This window comes from Hirundo rustica, chromosome 1 (assembly GCF_015227805.2).
Source record: "Hirundo rustica isolate bHirRus1 chromosome 1, bHirRus1.pri.v3, whole genome shotgun sequence".
NCBI classification, from domain to species: domain Eukaryota; kingdom Metazoa; phylum Chordata; class Aves; order Passeriformes; family Hirundinidae; genus Hirundo; species Hirundo rustica.
In genome coordinates this window covers 25,985,563-26,004,792 of record NC_053450.1, presented here as the reverse complement: position 1 = coordinate 26,004,792, position 19,230 = coordinate 25,985,563, and positions in this window count along the sequence as shown.

The window sequence follows — 19,230 nt, the reverse complement described above, 5'->3', positions numbered from 1 at the left end:
CCCTAAAACTAAAAAAATACTGATGTCCTGGTACATACACACCACACCTCACTGGATTATATAATACATGCCTAAATTGTGACAAAATTTTGATTCATACCTGCTCAGGGAGCTGATTCATCCATGGGTAATCACCACACCCTGCAGGCTGACCATTTTAATATTTCATGTTAAAAAGAGGGTCACTCTACAAATGCACAGCATTAATCCCTTTTTATTTCTTGCAGGGTCTGTTAAGAACTGCAAATACCAGAGGTCTGAAATATTTGAGTAGATTATGCTGGTTTTACCCTTCGAAATCTTTTAAGTTGTAAGGAAAGAGCCTCTTTATTTGTAGAGACTGGGGAGGTTCTTCTACTGGGTAGAATTGCTCTGTGAAACTATTTCACAATTAAATCTTTACATGGATCCGTCACCTTAATGTCTGCATTAGAGAAAGTAAAGCGACAGATATGTCTCCCATGTGGAGCTAAAGGGGTCAACTTGTATGCATGTCTAAATAGTAGGGTTTTTTCTGTGTTTAGAAAAGAGTTCAGGCATAGAAATTAGATTGATTTTTCTTCCTTAATTTTTCAGACATTCCTTCAAACTAGAGCTTTCCTTGGAAGGCTTATTGCTTAAAGTGAATTATTTGGCTGAATGTGAAATGAAGCCTGCTTCTAGAGCAGTGCAGTGTATGCAGTGCTTTTCCACCCAGTGAAGGCTGACCAATACATAGAAATTTTTTAAAAGTCATACAATATTTTCACTTAGAGCCCTACATTTTCAGGGGATCTGTTATCACCAGAGAATTTCAGACTAAACATAGAAATATAAAAATGCAAGTCCCAAACACCACAGGATTCCAAAAACCGAGGATGGATTATTTTTAATAATCCTAAAATAAGTCTGTGTGATAATCATTATTCCTAACAGTTTCAGATATTTGCAAAATTGGAACTGGAAATGACCCCAAGAGATACATTCCATCCTTCTACTTCTGGGCAGTACTAGCTGTGCTTACATCACTCCTGATGGATGTCCTTAAAAATATGCAATGAGGAATATTCTCTATATTCTCCTTCTCAGCCAGACGAGTTTGCACTGATCTTGCCGTTTAAATTCTTTTCAACTTGATTCAGCTAGGTTAATAGCTAATCTTGTCTAATTTAATATTGCGTATTGTGAAAAAATTCTTTGCAGCTAACATTTTAAATACTTGTAAACCAGAATAATTTTTCTACTTAATCTTATGTGGTCAAGACTAGACAGCCCCAGTTCCTCCAGCTCCTTCTTGGAGGTAGTGTTTGCTAGATCTCAGCACATCGTGCTGCTTTGCATTGGACTCTCTGTTAACATGCATCTGGACACAGAGCTCTAGATGAGGTCTAACTGTGCTGGTCAGAGCAGGCTTGCATTCTGTACTGAGGCTATTTAATGTGCTTTGAGTCCTGTCCTATTTCTCTGCTGTCTTGTCAGAACCTTGGTTCTGTTTACCCATGGCCAGCCTGTCCAGGGAGAGACTAGATTGGCAAGGATCCTAGGATCCTTTTCCTCAATATTATTTACTTGCTTTATTATTCTCCTTTCTGATATTGTCACTGATTTTTCCCTAAAATTAGAATTTGGACCTAATTTTCTTTGGATTTAATTCCATTTAGGTTGTGGGGGTTTTTTGGGTTTTTTTGGGGTTTTTTTTTTGGGGGTTTTTTTGGCTTTTTTTTTTTTTTTTTTTTTTTTTTTGGTGTTTTTTTTTGTGTGTGTGTGTGGGGGGGGGGGGTGTTGTTTTTTTTTTTTTTTTTTTTCATGTAATTCTTTTAGTTGTTAGGGTATTCTGATTTCTAGTTCTACAGCATCCGCACATCAGTCTCAGCGTCAGGGTCAAGGGCAGATTTCATGAGAATTCTTTCCATTCTGTCTTCCAAGATATTAATGAAACATCAAGTATAGATGTGTCTGGATCCCTCCTTATCAAGTTTTCTTCTTTTGTAGAAAGCTTGAGTGCATTCTCACAGTGGCTTCACAGCACCTCAATCTCTTGAATGGAAAGACAAACAAGAGGTATATGTTTCAGCTCAAAACTGGTGAATTTCTCACCATAAGTCAATGTACTTTTCCAGTTTAATAATGCTGTCACTTAAACACAAAATGCACACTCCATATGATTATTAAGTTCAGTATGCTTTTCCAACTTGCATATACTTCTCATCTTAGTCAGAAATTCTGGGAATTCTATTGTGTAGGCATATTTCAAATATTCTCAACATTTCCAGTTTTTAGATTCACTGGAAATTGTTGACTATTTTTCACATAGTAATAATTTCAATAATCTCTTGGCACCTTTTTGAAAATACACATGTGAATATATGAATGCAACCAAATTTCCACACAATGAGTTTTTTCTGACTGTACATAGATACAGTACTACATTGTGGTTTAGGATCATAAAATGCCCTTCAGTGATAAATCCAACTCCCCCTTTATTGTAAGGATTTTACTTCATGCTACATCTCTAATTAAATTCTCTGTCATGAAAATTTAACAATTGTGAACTGCATGGTTTTCACATTGCTTTTGCGTTCACCACCCTACATACATATTTTAATTTTTCATTTTTCAGAAGGCAATAGCTATTCTATTAATATTACATTAAACATGAGTGTTCCACGAGCTTTTAGGAACATATTACCCTTGTTCTTGGGCAATAGACTCCAGGGACATGTGGAGAAAATGAGCCCGTCTTCAATACGGTTTTGCTCATCCACAAGTTTGTTTTCGAGGAAATGGTGCTAGAACTCACTTGGGATTGCTAAAAAGCCTCACATTTGATCCTCTAAGGATAGACAACAAGATTATAGTTCATGCAAGAGAGAGGTATTTGTGTTGCACAGAATGATTTCAGAAAGCAAACTAACAGCCCTATAGAAAGACAGAGGTTGACCACAACACATCAGTTTCTCCAGGAGGAGGCTGTGGGAAACCCTATTGAAAACCTTGGAGAAATGCAGGTAGATAATATCCACCCCACACTGATTGAGCAGGTTACTTTTTCTCAGAAGGCAATCAGGTTTGTCAACTAAGATTGGCCTTTAGTGAATCCGAGTGTTTTTCCCAGTCTTGGGCTTCATCTTACCTACGATAGCCCCCAGGAGGAATACACTAGGACTTCCTACTTCCTTACACTACTTAAGGGATAGGCAAAGCTCCTGACACCTTCCAGGTTACTAAATGAGTTGCTTGGATTCATGGTCATGTCACTTGCAGGACATGATTCAGTAGATGTTGCCAGATGACAAATACTGAAGAATAACCTCTCCAAAAGACTGGTGGTATTTCTCCTTTCCTTAGCTTTATCAAGTATTCAGTGATTATATCATTGCTACAAAGTGAGAAGAGAGGCTCCTCTTCTTATCCCTAAATTTACTGTTGCTCATCTGGATACTGTTGCTATTGCCAGTGTTTTATTCTAGGCTGATTGTAATCCCGATGTCCCATGTTGGCCATGACCACCTAGATGGAGAGCTGCGTTCCTTTGCTTGCTCTGTGTTTTGCCAGGAGATGTAGAAAAAACTGAAACTATATCCAAGAAGTCATCTTGGGAAATCAGTGATTAAATTCAAATAAGAGAGGAAGGAATAGAAGCCAAGTCTCACACAACCTAAGTTCTTAGTCTGTCAGTAAAGTCCTATTTTGGCTGCCATAGCCAGTTCCATGAAAGTATTTGGGGTTAAGGTTGTTAAGTAAAATCAAAAATCTTTCTGTGTCCTGATTTAGTTCCTAATCCTTCATGAGAAACTAGTTGTGGAAGACATATACCTCTTCCTCATTTCTCATGGAGAAACCTGAATGTCTTAGTGCTCTAGCCTTCATAAAGGAGATTTAAGCTGCACGCTCTTCTTGCTGTTTACAAAGGTACATATTCAGAGTAGGACCACCAAGTCCTAGGTATCTGGAATTTTAAGCCAGATTTTGACTTAAAAATTCCTCCTATTTAGATAAGAATTATATATTCAGACATCTGCAGAATTTCATCATTGTTATCCTAAGTGTTGAGAACTGCAGTGTTCAGTAATGCAATGCATATGTTTTGTTGACTGGACTATGGTGCTTCTCCATTTCACAAAAGGGTTGTTTTGATTTAAAACCACTTTCTGATTAAATTCATTTCATGGGAAAATGTTACCTAGCCCAGTATGCTTTGTCAGACATATAGTTTAACGAAAATTGATATGGGGCAAGGCAGTTTTCCAACAATTTCCTGGATTGCCTCAGTATCCCATATTTTCAGACAGATCTGCACCACACTGAGATAATGGTATGATGATTTCAGTTTCCCCATTCCCAAGTCATCTTGATAGCCACAGGTCCCAGCAGGTTAGAGACTCAGGTTAGAGACCTAGAGATCCTGTTGTTTTTTCTCTCCTGCTGTAACTCGCATATTTTTCAGAAAGACCGCCATATAGGCTCTTTCAAGACCAAGATACAGGGATTTCTGACTCTACCTGTCCAGAGGTGAAATGCCAGAGTCCCAGCACACATGGTTTAGGTGTATTTTGCCATGCCAGGGGTCTCAGTTGATCTATCATGGATCCAGGATTTAACTAGAGACACAAACCACATTATCTCAGTCTACTTTAGTGGCATTGCTGTAATTGTAAATTTTAAAATAACAGAAATGAGCAAGACACAGAAATTTCAATTTCAGTGAGCATACACATACCGATGGTCATAGCTGTAACAGCACATTAGCATTTACTGACACAAAAATTTCATTCAAATTTCTGGTTCCCAGGGAAACTGGGAAAACATTTTGTCTAGATTATTTACTTGTCCTGTCTATTCAGCTTAGACCAGAAGAAATTGAACAAATAAACACAACAGAAAATTTGCCTCATTCTGCCTTCATCTCCTTGAGCTTTATCTGGAGCCTAGACTCATAAAGTTTCTCAAAGCCATAAACAGAACTGACTGCTCTATTTAGGTGGATTTTTAAGTGTATAAAACACATGCTTTAAAGGCATTCTGAAAGCCACATTACTAGGAAATGTTAGGTTTCTTTTTGCAGCATTTTATACATATACATTAGAAGGCTGTGTCACTTCAAATGAGAAGTGACAGGGCCATTAAAATATAGATTTAAAATAACTTTTCCTCAGATATAAAGAAATAATAAACCTGACCTCCCCTACCTTAAAAACATTAATTTCCAATTCTGTACTCTTATTATTTCAAAGTAATGAAAGTTGCCAATTGCATCTTCCAGTAGAGTGAAAGCATTTTTCTACATAGAGGTTGAATGTATTCACTTGAAAGAATAGAAGGTGATTATATGTTCTGAAAACCACAAATCAGAGACAGCATATGGAATGATGTGTCTGTGGTGAAGGAAAAAATACAAACGTGTTATCATTTTTTTGTGTTAAAAATGTAACAAACCTTAAAATCAGATTGCATTCACTAAAAAAGAAACCAAAAATTAGTAGCTTGATCGAAAGGTATGTGTTTTCCTTTTCTTCTATAATGCTGTTGTAAATAATCTACTTAACAATTTTATTTCTGAAATTGCAAATTAGATTTTTTTCTACACCAAAACAAAACAGAAAATAATATCAGTTATTAACTGTATTATTTAATGCCAGAAATTAAAAGCTCACTAGAAAGAAAAGAAAAGAAATTGCCACATTTTATACACTGCTAGGGCACAAGTTTGTTTTGCGGCCAAGGTGTGTAGCTCCCATCTGCAAAAAATGTGCAATCAAATTCTTCTCCCTAAATTATGATAAAAAGAATTATCACAATATCACTATTGAATACTAGACTTTCAAAAATATGTTTTATAATTCAAGAGTCAATTAATTATGAGGGGTTTTTCCAAAATATTGATGATCTGTCACTTTACAGCACAAGCCTTCATTCAGGGTGCTCTATTGGATGTTCTTCATTTCTGCAATGCCAGCAGAAATCAGCTTGCAATTCAGCCAGTCTTCCAAAGCTTCAACAGACCAAACAGAAGGTGACTACCCATCCCTGTGGCACAGCTAACATAAGGGAAAGTCTTTTTGAGTTAAGAATTTGGTGGCAATACCAACAACTGTTGTAGTTAAACTTAATTCTCCTTATTACTTTGACTTCATAACAAATCTACTACTTCTAGTAAATTGAAATTTTCTCCTGAAATTTAAACAATCTTTCAGTATTTTTGGTGTTGGAAGTCTGATGGACTGGAGCAAGGTCTGTGATATGGATGAACACAGTCTCATTGGTTTCCCTGATATAACTTCTATCCACTGTACCCACTTCTATTTTTTAGGTCTTATGCAATAGCTTACTTAAAAATACTTTGAAGCAGAAACCATCTTCTCCTCTGGCATTAGTACTAATCTCTAATACACTTGGGGCCATACTCTCTTTTCCAAAGTCTGTTGCTGAATTTATTCTTATAACTGTTCAAAGTCTGGGAAGCTTAACACTAGGCATCCTGATCTGTTTAGCACTCTCTTGAATCTAAATGCCAGAACAATTGAAGATGAGCTTAACAGAGCTATTTGCAAAGGAATTTAATGAAGAGTTCGTTAAGAGAATTGTACAAAGTACATTGCATCTGGAGAAAATGAGAACAGTAAAAAAATGCAAAATGCCTTCTTTATGCCATATAAAATCTGTAGAATTGTATTTATTTTTAAAGGAATCAGTGTTTTACTCTTGTTGATTAGCTATAGAATGAGATGATCGTTAAACTAATTTATAACTAATTTATATATTATTTAAAGACTGAAAAAAAAAAAAAAAACCCCACAAAAAAAGAGAGGAATTATTATCTTCTGTTGATGATACCTTTTATTCTCTCATTTTTATCATCAATTTATGGGTAAGCTTTTATGCCATAAAAGAATAAGCTGAAGGGAATAGATATAAGATTCATTACAGTTCCAAAACTGGTGGTCTCTCAGATGGCATGAAAAGAAACACAAAAACACAGAAGGGAACTGGACACAGTATTTTTGATACTTTGAGCAGTGTGAAGGTTTTCCTAAGTAGGCACTATTCAGAAGAGTTATGCTGACAGTCACAGATCAAAAGAATCAGTAATATTTATGATGCCAAATGGCTGATGCAGTACAATTCATGGAAGAAGCACTGGATCAGATCTACACTTCAATATATCACATGAGAATCTGGTGCAATCAGAGGAAGGTGACACTCCTGAGTATATTCCACCTCAGGCTTTTCTGTAAAGCAACTAAGCTGTAGATAGGCATGAAAAAAATAGTCACCATCCTGAAGAGCAAGCACCACTGTGTCCTAGGTTACAATGTAAGATGTGCCCAAAGTATGTATTCTATCACCATCTACATGAGCTGCTGAAACTAGGTTGGGCAGTGTTTCCCTTGCCCCCTCCCTCCAGACTATCTTCTTTTAATGGCCCATCAACGCCCTGCTGCATGACTCATAGATAACTCCCTCCAGGAGCTCTCTCTGTTTAATGGGCAATCGAGGACCCATTGCATGACCCATTGTGAGATGCTCTGCCCAGGGGAAGGAGCCAAGCATTCCTACCTGGATATAATCTGGGATTTGGGACAGCACAGGCAGCTTTACCCGCTGGATTCCCAGAAGACAAGAGTTACCAGACCTTTCTAGGGGATCACTGCTTCAACAAGACTACTTCATCTGGACTGCTACTACCACCTCCACCACCACAGGGTATCAGGTTGTATTCTGACTCTCTCAGTGATCTTTTATACTATTGCATTTGTTTTATTTTATTTTATTTTACTTTTTTTTCCCTCTCCTATTAAATTGTTTTTCTGACTTGGAGTCTCTTGCTGGTTTTGCTTTCAAGCCCGCAAAAACTGTTAAGTTCATTTTTATGTATCCTAAGAATTCTGGAGCAGAATGGGAAATCAACATGATTTAAAAAAATCATCTCATAGTGATCCAGTGTAATGGCAACAAAGGTACCCTTAGCTGAAACAGTCGGTCTATTTTTCTATTACTATCTCACACTGCTCCTTATGTCCCAGAATTTTACTGCTGATGTTACTTTGGGGATTTTTGTTCACTTTATGTTTGAGCTATACGAGTACTGAGACGCAGGGCTCAAAATTCATTCCAATTGAAATAGAAAGGATCTTGGTGTGTGTCCATTAAAAGGTCTTTCAAGATTCATGGGTATATAAAACACAAGTGCTAATATTACCTCCCTCCAACAGACTCAATTACAAACAAATCAATCCTTTAGCGTGAAGAGAGTTTCTGTGCATTATAATGAGCAGTTTCTCAGAAAGAGTAAAAACATGGAAAAATAACAAATGACTAATCAGTATTTAGCCCAAACAGAAAACAGTACCAGGCTGAAAGAGTAAATAATAAACATCAAACCAATCATTAGACAAAAAAAAGCTGATGCTTTGACAATGCAAAAAAAAAAAAAAAAAAAAAAAAAAAAAAAAAAAAAAATGGCATGCACCTGTCTAGGAGATACATATTAGCCAAACCTTAGTTCCATATATATTGTCAAAGAAAAATCACCTACCAAACTAAACTGTTCAATGCCTGTTAGTGGTTTTAGTAGACTTATTCTGAACAAAAATGTTTCAAGTTGTGCTGGCATTTGAAGAGTCAGTGGTGGGATCTGAAATTCAGCACAGGTATAATCCATGTAGTACCCTGCAGTCTTAACCCCCAGAGTTATGTTAATCCTTTCCCTGCCAGCGCTACAAGGTTTTCTTTCAAGAGGAAACAAACTGTAGGAAATAGGCTCTGATACCTGAGCCTTGTCAGAGCATGCATCCAGGAAATGTCCTTGGCCCCTCGGATTCGACAAGTCCAGTGGGTAGTGGAGAATGAAGGTTAGGAAGCTGATCTGTATCACAGCTACAGATCTATTCTAACATGGGCACTGTAAGGGTGATACAGAGTTCCTCAGACCTGTTTCTTCTTTCCTAGTCAGGGTAATGTTAGCTGTGTTTCAAGACTTGAAATTGTGTTATCCCAAGGCAGTTCACAGGAATGTAGCCACATTATTTCAGTATCACTGTTCCTAGTCAGACACCAATATGCCTGCTATCTGTGATGAAACTCTGTCCTCGTGCTGGAAGGGTTTTGATTCTCACTACACCTTGTTTCATCTCAGATCATGGAGTATAATAGCATTTCACCTTGTTTGTAGGGAGAACAAAAAAGATACTACCTAGGTGATGTATAACTAGACAGCAGAGCAAGGACAGCACAATGGCCCAGTGCAGCTGGCAGCAGTTTCAGTTTCTCTGTTACCAAGCTGTCAGAGACTGAAATAGTTTATACCTCAAACAATGATATAAAATTTTGCTCATTATAATCAAGATTGTATAAAGAAGTTACAAGAAAAGGAGCCTCCCTGAAAACACCTGACTGGGACCTTGGACTGAAAATCAAACTGCTGAGAGTAAGTAAAGGGAAAACTCATTGTCTAATCACCTGAAACCAACAAGTAAACAAGGAAAAGAGTGCAACCCAAACCCAGCAGCCGTGCTAAGAATCATCTTGGGCTTACTTTGGGGTGAGGGAGGCCATAGCCCACGGATCCTTTTGCTGGGAGCAAGTTTGCACAAGTTTCCCCCCAGCTGAGGTGGAGGAAAGAAGTTTGGGTGTTTTGTAACCTCTGCTCAGGGGAGTGAGCCCATCCTCCCTTAGAGAAACTGGCTATGGAAACCCCAACCTCGGGAAGGCCACATCCATGGGACATTCACGAGGGGCAGCTGAGGGGGTGCACTAGTCCATCAAAGACCCCCCCAAAGTGCCCCCAGAATAATTCCTGAACCCTTGCACCACAGGACTGCACATGATGCAACAAATATGCAGTCTATTGTAAGAGACAATGTCAAACTCCCCACCCTGGGGAGGTGCCTGGATTTTCTTACCTGGCCTGAGTGTGCATTAACCCATCTGATTCTATACTCTGTGGAGGGACCTCCATGGCCAAGAAGACCAGCTGGAGAGCATCAACAGAGCATCATTTGGATCCATGGAATGGTGGTATTTTCATTATTCTGTCCCTGTTACTCTCTTTCTGCTCCTCCTCCCCCCAACATATTTCTTTCTTTCTCTCTCTCTCCTATTTACTATCAAATAAAACCCACACTACTGTCACTGGCATATGGTCTTGTTTGCACCTTAATTTGGGCAGAGGCATTTCTAAGAACCTTAGTAATTGGATCCTGACACATGCCACGGAAGAGAAATGTGAGAGGCTTTGTGAGGTGGGAGTGAGTATCCTTCTCCTCTTTTACTGCTTATCTGGCAAGTGTGAAGGAGCTAGAATCACTTATGTCCACTGTCTGTGAGTACACAGGTGCGTGTTCTGTTGCTCAGTCATTAGACACAGTCCCAGTAAGCATAACTTACATACACTAATCATAATTAAGCATGGAACCATGCTGGAAAGGCAAAAAGAAGGAATGTGTCTGACTTGAGATTAGAAAGCTACTTTCAGCGGGCCTTTTCTTGGGGGTTCAGTGTACTTTTTTCTTCTTTTTTTTCTGTGTGTTTTTTTTTTTTTTTTACCCCGGGTTTTGGGGTGTTTTTTTGTTTTGGGTTTTTTTTTTTGTTTGGTTGGTTGGTTGGTTAGGGTTTTGGGGTTTTTTTGTTTGTTTTTTGTTTTGTTTTGTTTTGTTTTGTTTAGACAACTCCAAGCTAAAAGTAGCATAACTTACAAGTTTGCTAGCAACAAGGTTCTCTCCTACCAGCTTGTACTGTGACATTTAAAACTCCAGACTCAGTCTAAACTCCACTGAGATATCACCAACAGGTTGTCTGGAGGAGGTGACCAGTAACTGCTGAAGCACACAGAAGAGTCGATAGGGGCTGACAACAAACTAGTATCTGCACTCATGAGTGTGTATTCCTTTTCTCCAAGACTTCCATTCCAGGGCAATATAATACCTACAGCTCCTAAATAATACACCTGACTATAGACACCTCCATAATTTGCTTTTCTCTTACAGGCTCTTTTATTGTTTTTATTTTTTCCTTTGTTTCTGACCAAGAGAACTTGCTTGGTTAGGCAGAAAGAAAAATCTCACAAATGCTGCAGACGTGCCACGCAGCTTCATATGGATAGATCGCGCTGTATTTAATCCCAAAGCTTTTAAAACTGACTACTATTCATTAGTGTCTCCATATGGGTACATGTCCCAACTTGAACTGTTTAAAACCATCTCCTGAGCACAGGATTTTTCACCAACCATCAGCATACAACTATGATTTGTCTACTTATGCGGTGTATTCTCCTATAATCAACTTACTGGTGAAATATTGTATATACATATCGAAATTAATTCTTCCTCAAGGTTGGTCTTCAGATTCCACCATATCAGCCAAAAGCTGCTTTGCTCACTATCGTTTTCCACTTGTTAATTAATTAGAGAAAGCCACAAGAAATACCAGCTAAGTATTTTTGGGGGGCTTAATGAATGAGTCTATTAATTTAAGAAGATTTAGCAATTATGCATTCTCTAATATTGATTTCCACTAAATCCTATCTGGAAATTAAGGAGATTGATAATAAAACCTTTTATTCAATTCCACTACAATATATCTAATGAATAAATTGGCTGCATGCACATCATCAGAACTAGACCCATTTAGCAATAAATGGTGCAACACAAAGAGCACATTGTAATTGAAATTGAGGAGAGTGAAAAGCAGGTGTAGGCTGGACTCAGTAATATGCTAATCAAGCACAATGGAGAAAGGAATTTTTGTGTGGTGTCAATTTTTTTCCTCTGACATTCAAATAATTTAATTTTTTAATTATTTTTCTTATTTGTGTAGCCAGCTCCTGTTTGTTTAGTTCCTCAGCCTGCTCTTTCACAATGAAAAAAGAAAATCTCATGTACAGAGCAGGACACTGTAAGCTGAATTCTGTTGGGCTAAAAAGAAAAAAAAATTACAGAATTAATTTTGAAAGTTGCTGACAACACATTTCTTCTACTTCAAATTGTTTATTTCTATTCCAAAGCCACAGAAGAGGGGAGTGATTTCCATTGATGCTGAAAAAGCATCATAGCCCTAAGAGATAGGAAGTAGCAGATTAAAAAAAAAAAAAAAAAAAAAAAAAAAAAAAAAAAAAAAAAAAAAGTTCAAATGCTCAGCCTCCTTCATCTTGCAGAATGAAAGCTATGATTGGTTCATGTAAGACTCATATCTGTGATAATTTAATTTCAAGAGTGGCAATACAATCCATTCAGATCTTTGGAGAGTGGTCAGCACCAAGATTCTCTCATAGCCCATTTGTAAATTCTTCTTTTCATTTCAATAAATCTCACACATCTGAGCAATCTTTGAAGATTGAGTTGAAACAGTAAATTGTCTTAGCATTTCTTCTCCTAGGAAGTAGAAAATAATTTTATAAATTCTTTAGTGGCTTCTGAACCTTCAGTCAACACATTTTTTCCTTTCCATTTTCTTTCATTTTGATTCACTCTTCTTAAGTGTCTGCTGCCTCTTGACTGCACACGTGAAGTTCAAATATCTAGCAGAAAAAATACTAAGGACCTGACTTGAAACACATAAATGTTAATTCATTTAGGACTCCCACTGGTTTTAATAAAATTTTGATTAAGCTATGTGATTATTCAAATTAGCTTCTTAAATGTACTGTGTAATATATCCTAATTTGTTTTATTGTGTTAAAATTAATCTCCTCTTGCCTAAGGGAAAATAATGCATATAAGTGAGACTCCAGCCTTTTTAGACTGAGGTCTTCAAAACAATGTCAATATCAGAATCAAACATCAAACACCAGAAGTGCAAAAAAATGAAGTATTTCTTTCCAAATCATTAATTTCCACTATTTTTTACTTACTATTATTTACATTATTATTAATATAATGTGTAAAAAAACCCCTGTCTTGACAGTAATTAATTTAATGTTAATAATAAAGATTCAAATAATACTATTCATAGGAATCATGTAGAAGCAACTCATTGTGGCTTGAAAATATATACGAAGGCCACTAAAAGTTAATGATTTCATTCTCAGCAGTCATTTTGTGAAGTAAGAAAATATTACTGTCATTGTAAAGACAGCAGAAAGAAAGTAGGTCATTTTCTGGAGTACAGAGCACAGAATGATAGAGCCAAAATCAGAACTCAGAGCATTTTTTTAAGCTATTCCTAGGCTTTCCCCGTATAGCGAACTAGATATATGTGTCACCATTTGTTAGTCCCTAACTTTTTCAGCCCCATATCCCAATCACATATGAAGAGTTTCATCTTACATAACTTACTAAATAAAACTACTGTAATCACAGATAAATTACATCCTTAAATAAAATTTCTAATATGTGCCTTAGCGTGAGATCTTAGAACACAAATTATGTATGATGTGGAGACTATGAAGATAGACCCCTCCCTAGTAGTCGCTCTTCTTTGTTCCTCTATTTACATATTTTCTCCTTTCAGATCCATTACCGTGGAAATAAAGGCATTGGTAGAGATCCCAGGACAAGCTGACTGGAGAAAGAAGCAGCGCAGAGGGAATGGAAACTGCTAAGCATGGCTGCTGAGAAAGCAAAGGGGTGGTGAAAAGTAGTCTACAAAAGATGAAATATTGGGATGTCTGTCCCAGGACATGAGAATAAGAGAATCCATAAAATCAGTCTTTTAACAACAGCCTTATGTTCATACACACACAGGTACTTTATCCTCAGTTTTTCCCTCCAACAACTGCAGCTCTCTCAGGGTGTGTGAGAGAGAAGGAGGGATAACTCTATCCCTTACACTGGTTGCAGTTCTTTTAAAAGGCCTCTCAAGCACATTTAGCTTTGCATTTGCATACTCATATACCATACATTGATCCTCAGTCTCACATTTTCTGCAGCTAAGACATGAATGTACTGTAATTGTGGGGGTAGTTATTTTGGTATGATGAAGTCAGCATAATACAGCTGAAAGTGAGAGAAAGCTGACAAACTTGTATCTTTGATACACCTGAAAGTAAAACCCTCGGAAGAGAAATTTCAGTATTCTGCTAAGTAGCTCAACATCTAATATGTTGGGTAATGTCTGCTCCCTCTGCTCTTTGTGTACCTCATCCAAAACAAAATGCATATGCAGTTTTTGGAGCAGGGAATGAATCCGACTTGCCTTTGGTGCCAGGGAATGCTCCATTAACAACCTGCAGAGTTAGGGTCTCTCTACCTATTTCTCAGGTTCCATAAATTCTGTGTCACTTTCTGTGCAGAAATTGGCTTCAAGCAGGAGAAGGAAGCTGGAGACTTGCTTCCCTAGAGGTTACAGCATAATCTTGCAGCTAATGCGCTCTGCTCCTCAAGCTGAGAATACATATTCCTAAATTTCTTGCTTAGAGTTTTGCTTATCAGAGCATGTATAATCCAATTCATGGTCCATTAGTCAAATCTGGCCCATGGCACTCTTGTGCCCAGCTTTTTCATTTACAGCTATGAAGTGGAGCTGCTCAGATAGTGAATTCTTCCTGTATGGCTGGATAATCTGTCTCCCTTGGTGAAGAAGTTCTGTTCTCACTTAGAGACAGACCCTACTGCCATGCCATATCCAAGGAAGATGAAGCAGGCACCAGCAGACACACGTCTTTTTATGACTACCTACATAAAACCCGAAATGCTGCTCCCTTGGGCTCCCAGTTAACTGTGCAAAAAGCTGTTCCACCACAAATCCCTTTCAGATGAGGGCTCTGTGCTGTGAATCCTGAGTAGGAGGAGGTGTTCAGGCTAGTTGCATATGCAGACTAGGAGATTGAGTCTCTGCTGAAGCACTTTGGCTCTGTGTACAGACAGCGGTGAGAGCTGGCACCTCTGAAATGAATTTCCTGAGAGTATTTGATACAGCACTTCATTGCCAAAGTAGCAGTGAGTCCTGGCTTGGTATGTCACAGATAACTAAAACAGATTACAGCTACAGAAAAGACAATTCATTCAGGAATTGAAGCACTCTGGTTTATCATGAATAACTGAAAAACTAATAAGTTATCTTAAATAAGGCCTCATCAGGGGAAGGATTTTTTAGCTTAGTTTCTTAGATAGAATCTCATTCTACACAGCAAAATATGTACCAGTTCAATTACAAAGGTGGTATTGTAACATATTTAAAAGTTAACATTAATCATCTCTCACCCAGACCCATATTTTTTTTCTTCCTTCTCCCAGGTTTCATGCTCTCCAGAAATACTTTAAAAACTGGTTAGCAGAATCAGCTCTTACAGTTTTTAATGTAAATAGGCTTTCCCTATGGAAAAAATATTACAAAAACAATTTAAAGTTAATCCCTTGGCAACACTTTTGCAAACATCAGATTAGCAGGGATGAGAATGGTGATTTTGTCCTGTTTAATCAACAATGCTGGACTGGAAGACAGCAGTAGGTGATGCTGTGTAGGAGGTGTCTGTCTCAGAGCTGTGTGTCTGCATAGAAACATTACATCAGTAAGCAGGGGAATGATAAGAATTAACACTTCATTTTAGAAAGATTTCTAACTTTTCTTTCCACAAACATGATAGAGAAATAGCACTGGTCTAAAAATCAACCACGGTCACGTTTAGGTTAATTTTTCATGGGATTTTCCACCACTGAAGAAAGGCTTTATAAATGTACAAAGAATACATAGATACACAAAGAACACATATTTTCTTTAATTTTACTAAAGATCCAAAAGGTGATAAGAAGTCTTCCCCTCCCCACCGCCCCCCCCCGCCCACTCCCCAAGGACTGCCAGTTACTTTGGGATAAGACAGTCTCCCATAAAATGTTGTTTTTCAATCATGTTAGGTGAAGGAGGGCATGGTATCTGGGACTCTCACTTGACTTCTGGCTTAGAAGAAACTTCCTAAGTATATGAGTCACTGGAGTGTTGTATAGAAGGGGAAAAACAGCAGGGAAAAAAAACATTGCCAACCTTTTTTTTCGTGGAGTCTACTGCAGTGGGTATATGACTAATGTTTCAAAGTATGAAAGTAGGACTGAATCTCTCTGGAGAATGTGCAAAATTCATTGGGTTTTTCAATCCTGAGTAGTCTTAGCTATGAACCAAGCTGTGTCAGAACTGCCTGCTCCTAACTGTGTTCCTTATTGGAACACTTCCTGTGCTTTTGGTGCTTCATCACTGCTCTGTGAGTTGCATTCAGTATTTGAATATCCCAGAGAGTAAATTCAACTTGCATGTGATTGATTGTGAGAACGGATTCTAATACTGCTAATGCACAGTCTGGGGCAAGCAGCCTCAGGACTCAGCCTTTAATTCAGGTATTAGCAAAATAAGATAGTAATATGCAATTAACTATCCCAAAAGCATATTATATGGCTTGCTTGCTTAATGCTTATAAGGCACACTTTGGAAATTAAAATGCTACATGCACTGAGTATTGTACAGCATGGAAAAATATTTGACTGTTTAATTCAGATGGAATGCATGTAACACAATGAAACCATCAGTCTTGGCCAGCACACTAGAAATCCTTTGCCATCTTTCATTTGATATGCAAACACTGGATTAAGTTTCCTTTACTTTGGCCAAACCTGCACTCTCAGGAATCATACTGTGTCTCTCCCACAGCTGTAAAATATTCCTCTTTTTATAGAAGAATATCAGGTGGATTTTCGTAGTAAGGTGCCAATACCTGGAAATGTTTTAGGTGTACTCTGGGAGCAAATGTTTGTTCAGTTTGCTAACTGCAAAAAAACTGAGAAAGAAAAATGATGTATCATACAGACTTGCAGGTAAACCCTTGAGACGGTAATGGGGAACTTTATTTTGCCATCCTTAACAGTAAAAGAAACTTAAACCTTAAGGTTCTCTACAGCAAAAGCAACATACTTATCCCAGCTAACAAGCAGAGTTGAACTCCTGGTACATGCCACTAATCGCACAGGAATATCAGTGACATAAATGTCAAAAGAGTGAGAGAAGTTTTAAAAATCCACCTATATAGACTTAGGTTGCTTATATCCCTGGCTTGCTTTATATTTCAGGAGGGTTTTTCTTCTCTTTCTTGAGGGAGAGGAGAGTGGAGAGTGATAGATGGAGAGGGGAGTGGGTGCGGGAGGGGAGGTCAGGGATAGGGAGAGGGCTATGACTTTCGAGGGATAGGGAGTAGGGAGAGGGATGATGTAGTGCTGTGAGAGTGGAGCGTTTCTCTTTCGCTTCTCTTCTCTTGTCTCTTCTTTCTCTTTCTCTTCTCTTCTCTTTCCCCTCTCCCCTTTCCCCTTTCCCCTTTCCCTCTTTTTATCCTTGGTTTATGCTCTGATTTGCCAATATCAAGTTTTAACTGGACATCAACCTTAACACTGTTGAATTTTGCGAATGTGCATCCTTGGGTCTCATTGACCCTTATATCTATTCCAATAACAGAAGCAGAGCAACACAGGATGAATGCAGATAGCAATCTTTCAGCAGCCCTCTGTTGTCTGATTACATAATCTATCAGAGTTTACATGGGGATTACAACATGGGATTGAATAAAAAGGAAACAAAGGACATAGAGAAGCCTGAAGGTGATAATGAAAAATTAATGTATGTCTTCTTGGTTTTTAGCTGCTAAAAAATACACCTTGACTTAATTAAGATAAAATTTATTCTTGAGCAGTTGGAGTCCTAATCTGCCATTGTTTTATTAAAATACACCATGAATATTAAATAGTAGATGACTTCAGCTCCCCACATTAAAAGCAAAGCCATTTATTTTGAACTCTTGTTCCTCTTTGTTTGCTTTGTGTTTCATGTGTGTGTTTTCTCCATTGACATTATTCATGATGCTGTGAGATATAGTAGAGAGCTGGGATTCACCCTGAGTGGTGGTGTCTGATGTCTGTTTGGAACGAATTCAAACAACCCAAACAGTCCAGGGAAAACTCCAGCTTCTCTTGTGATCACCACCTGCCAGGAAGCCAAGCCCAGCTGCAAGAGAACATCACAGTTTGGCAGATCTCCATCACAAGAAAGGTATGATTTTTCTCAGATGTAGTTAACCCCTTAAAGATTCTGGAAATGCAAGCAAGCTGATATGCTCCTCTCTGCAGAACAGAGAATGTTCCATATTATCAGCATCGGGAATAAAGACATCTGACACTGTAATTCAAATTGCCCTTTGAAAGATCAGAAAGGTCTGTCAATTAAACAGTTACTTGTTTTTAGATACACAGATGATACAGTCAAATTTTCACTAGAATTTACAAAAGACTAAACTCAAATAACCTGTATAACACCACTTTTAGCCTTGATTCAGCAGAATTTTAAGTACTTATTTAATTTGATGTCTGTACTTCGGTGCAAGTGCTTTGCTGGACAAAAGCCCTTGTAAGCATATACAGACTCATAGAAAGTACCTGAAGGAATCAATCTTTTCTGACACTAAAGCAGATTTTAAATCATGGCTTAGTTCCTAGCTAGAGTAACTGCAGATCAGAGAGCTGAAATGTTCAATGACTTAATGTGCTTCATTTCTACTAGCTTCTTGCAGCAACAGTGGACAATGAAAATAATAGGCCTGGTCTGATACCTGATGATTGCTTGTCCATGCAATTTTACTGGCTGCAAGCTTGGTCTAGCTAGGAGACAGAAGACAATGAAATTTAGAAAAGTGCTATAGGTCAGGGCTGATGTCTTCACATGACGTGTTTGCTTTTTCTTCCCCAGGGTCACTGGAGATTTCTTACCTATATTGTCCATATTTCTTCTCTTGCTCATGGCCATGCTTGAACACTAACAAATAAAAACTTTCTTTACCTATAAGTGTAATAGGAATGCTTAGATGCCAACTATTACAGCTGAGCTAAGCTTGTCATCTTCTAAAATTGTCTTCATATGGACATTCATTTTAATGGTTGCTTATACTTTGAAGTCTAAAAATTTAAGCCAATCACCTCATGAAAATATGTTTTTCATGCCTCTGGTACCCACCAACCCAGAATGAAAAAGGTAAGCATCTTAAATTAACTAGAAATCTTATCAAAGAAATCTCAGTTTAAATTCAACAACCATGTTTCAATGCTACATAGTTATAGCTTACTCCCAAGCTATCTTGTAAACTCCTCCAATTGGAAAAGCAAATGTTTATGATCTGTGTAATTAGCTTTGTCTTCCATTTCTAATACTGTGAAGTGGGAAGAGCTAGCCAGTCTTTTATCCAGATGGGACATAACCAGCGCCTTTCAGAGACAACTTTCCACGTGGACATTGCCATGTCTTCAGATCAGCTAATTAGTTTCTCAGAAAAAGCTATTATAGTCTATTGGA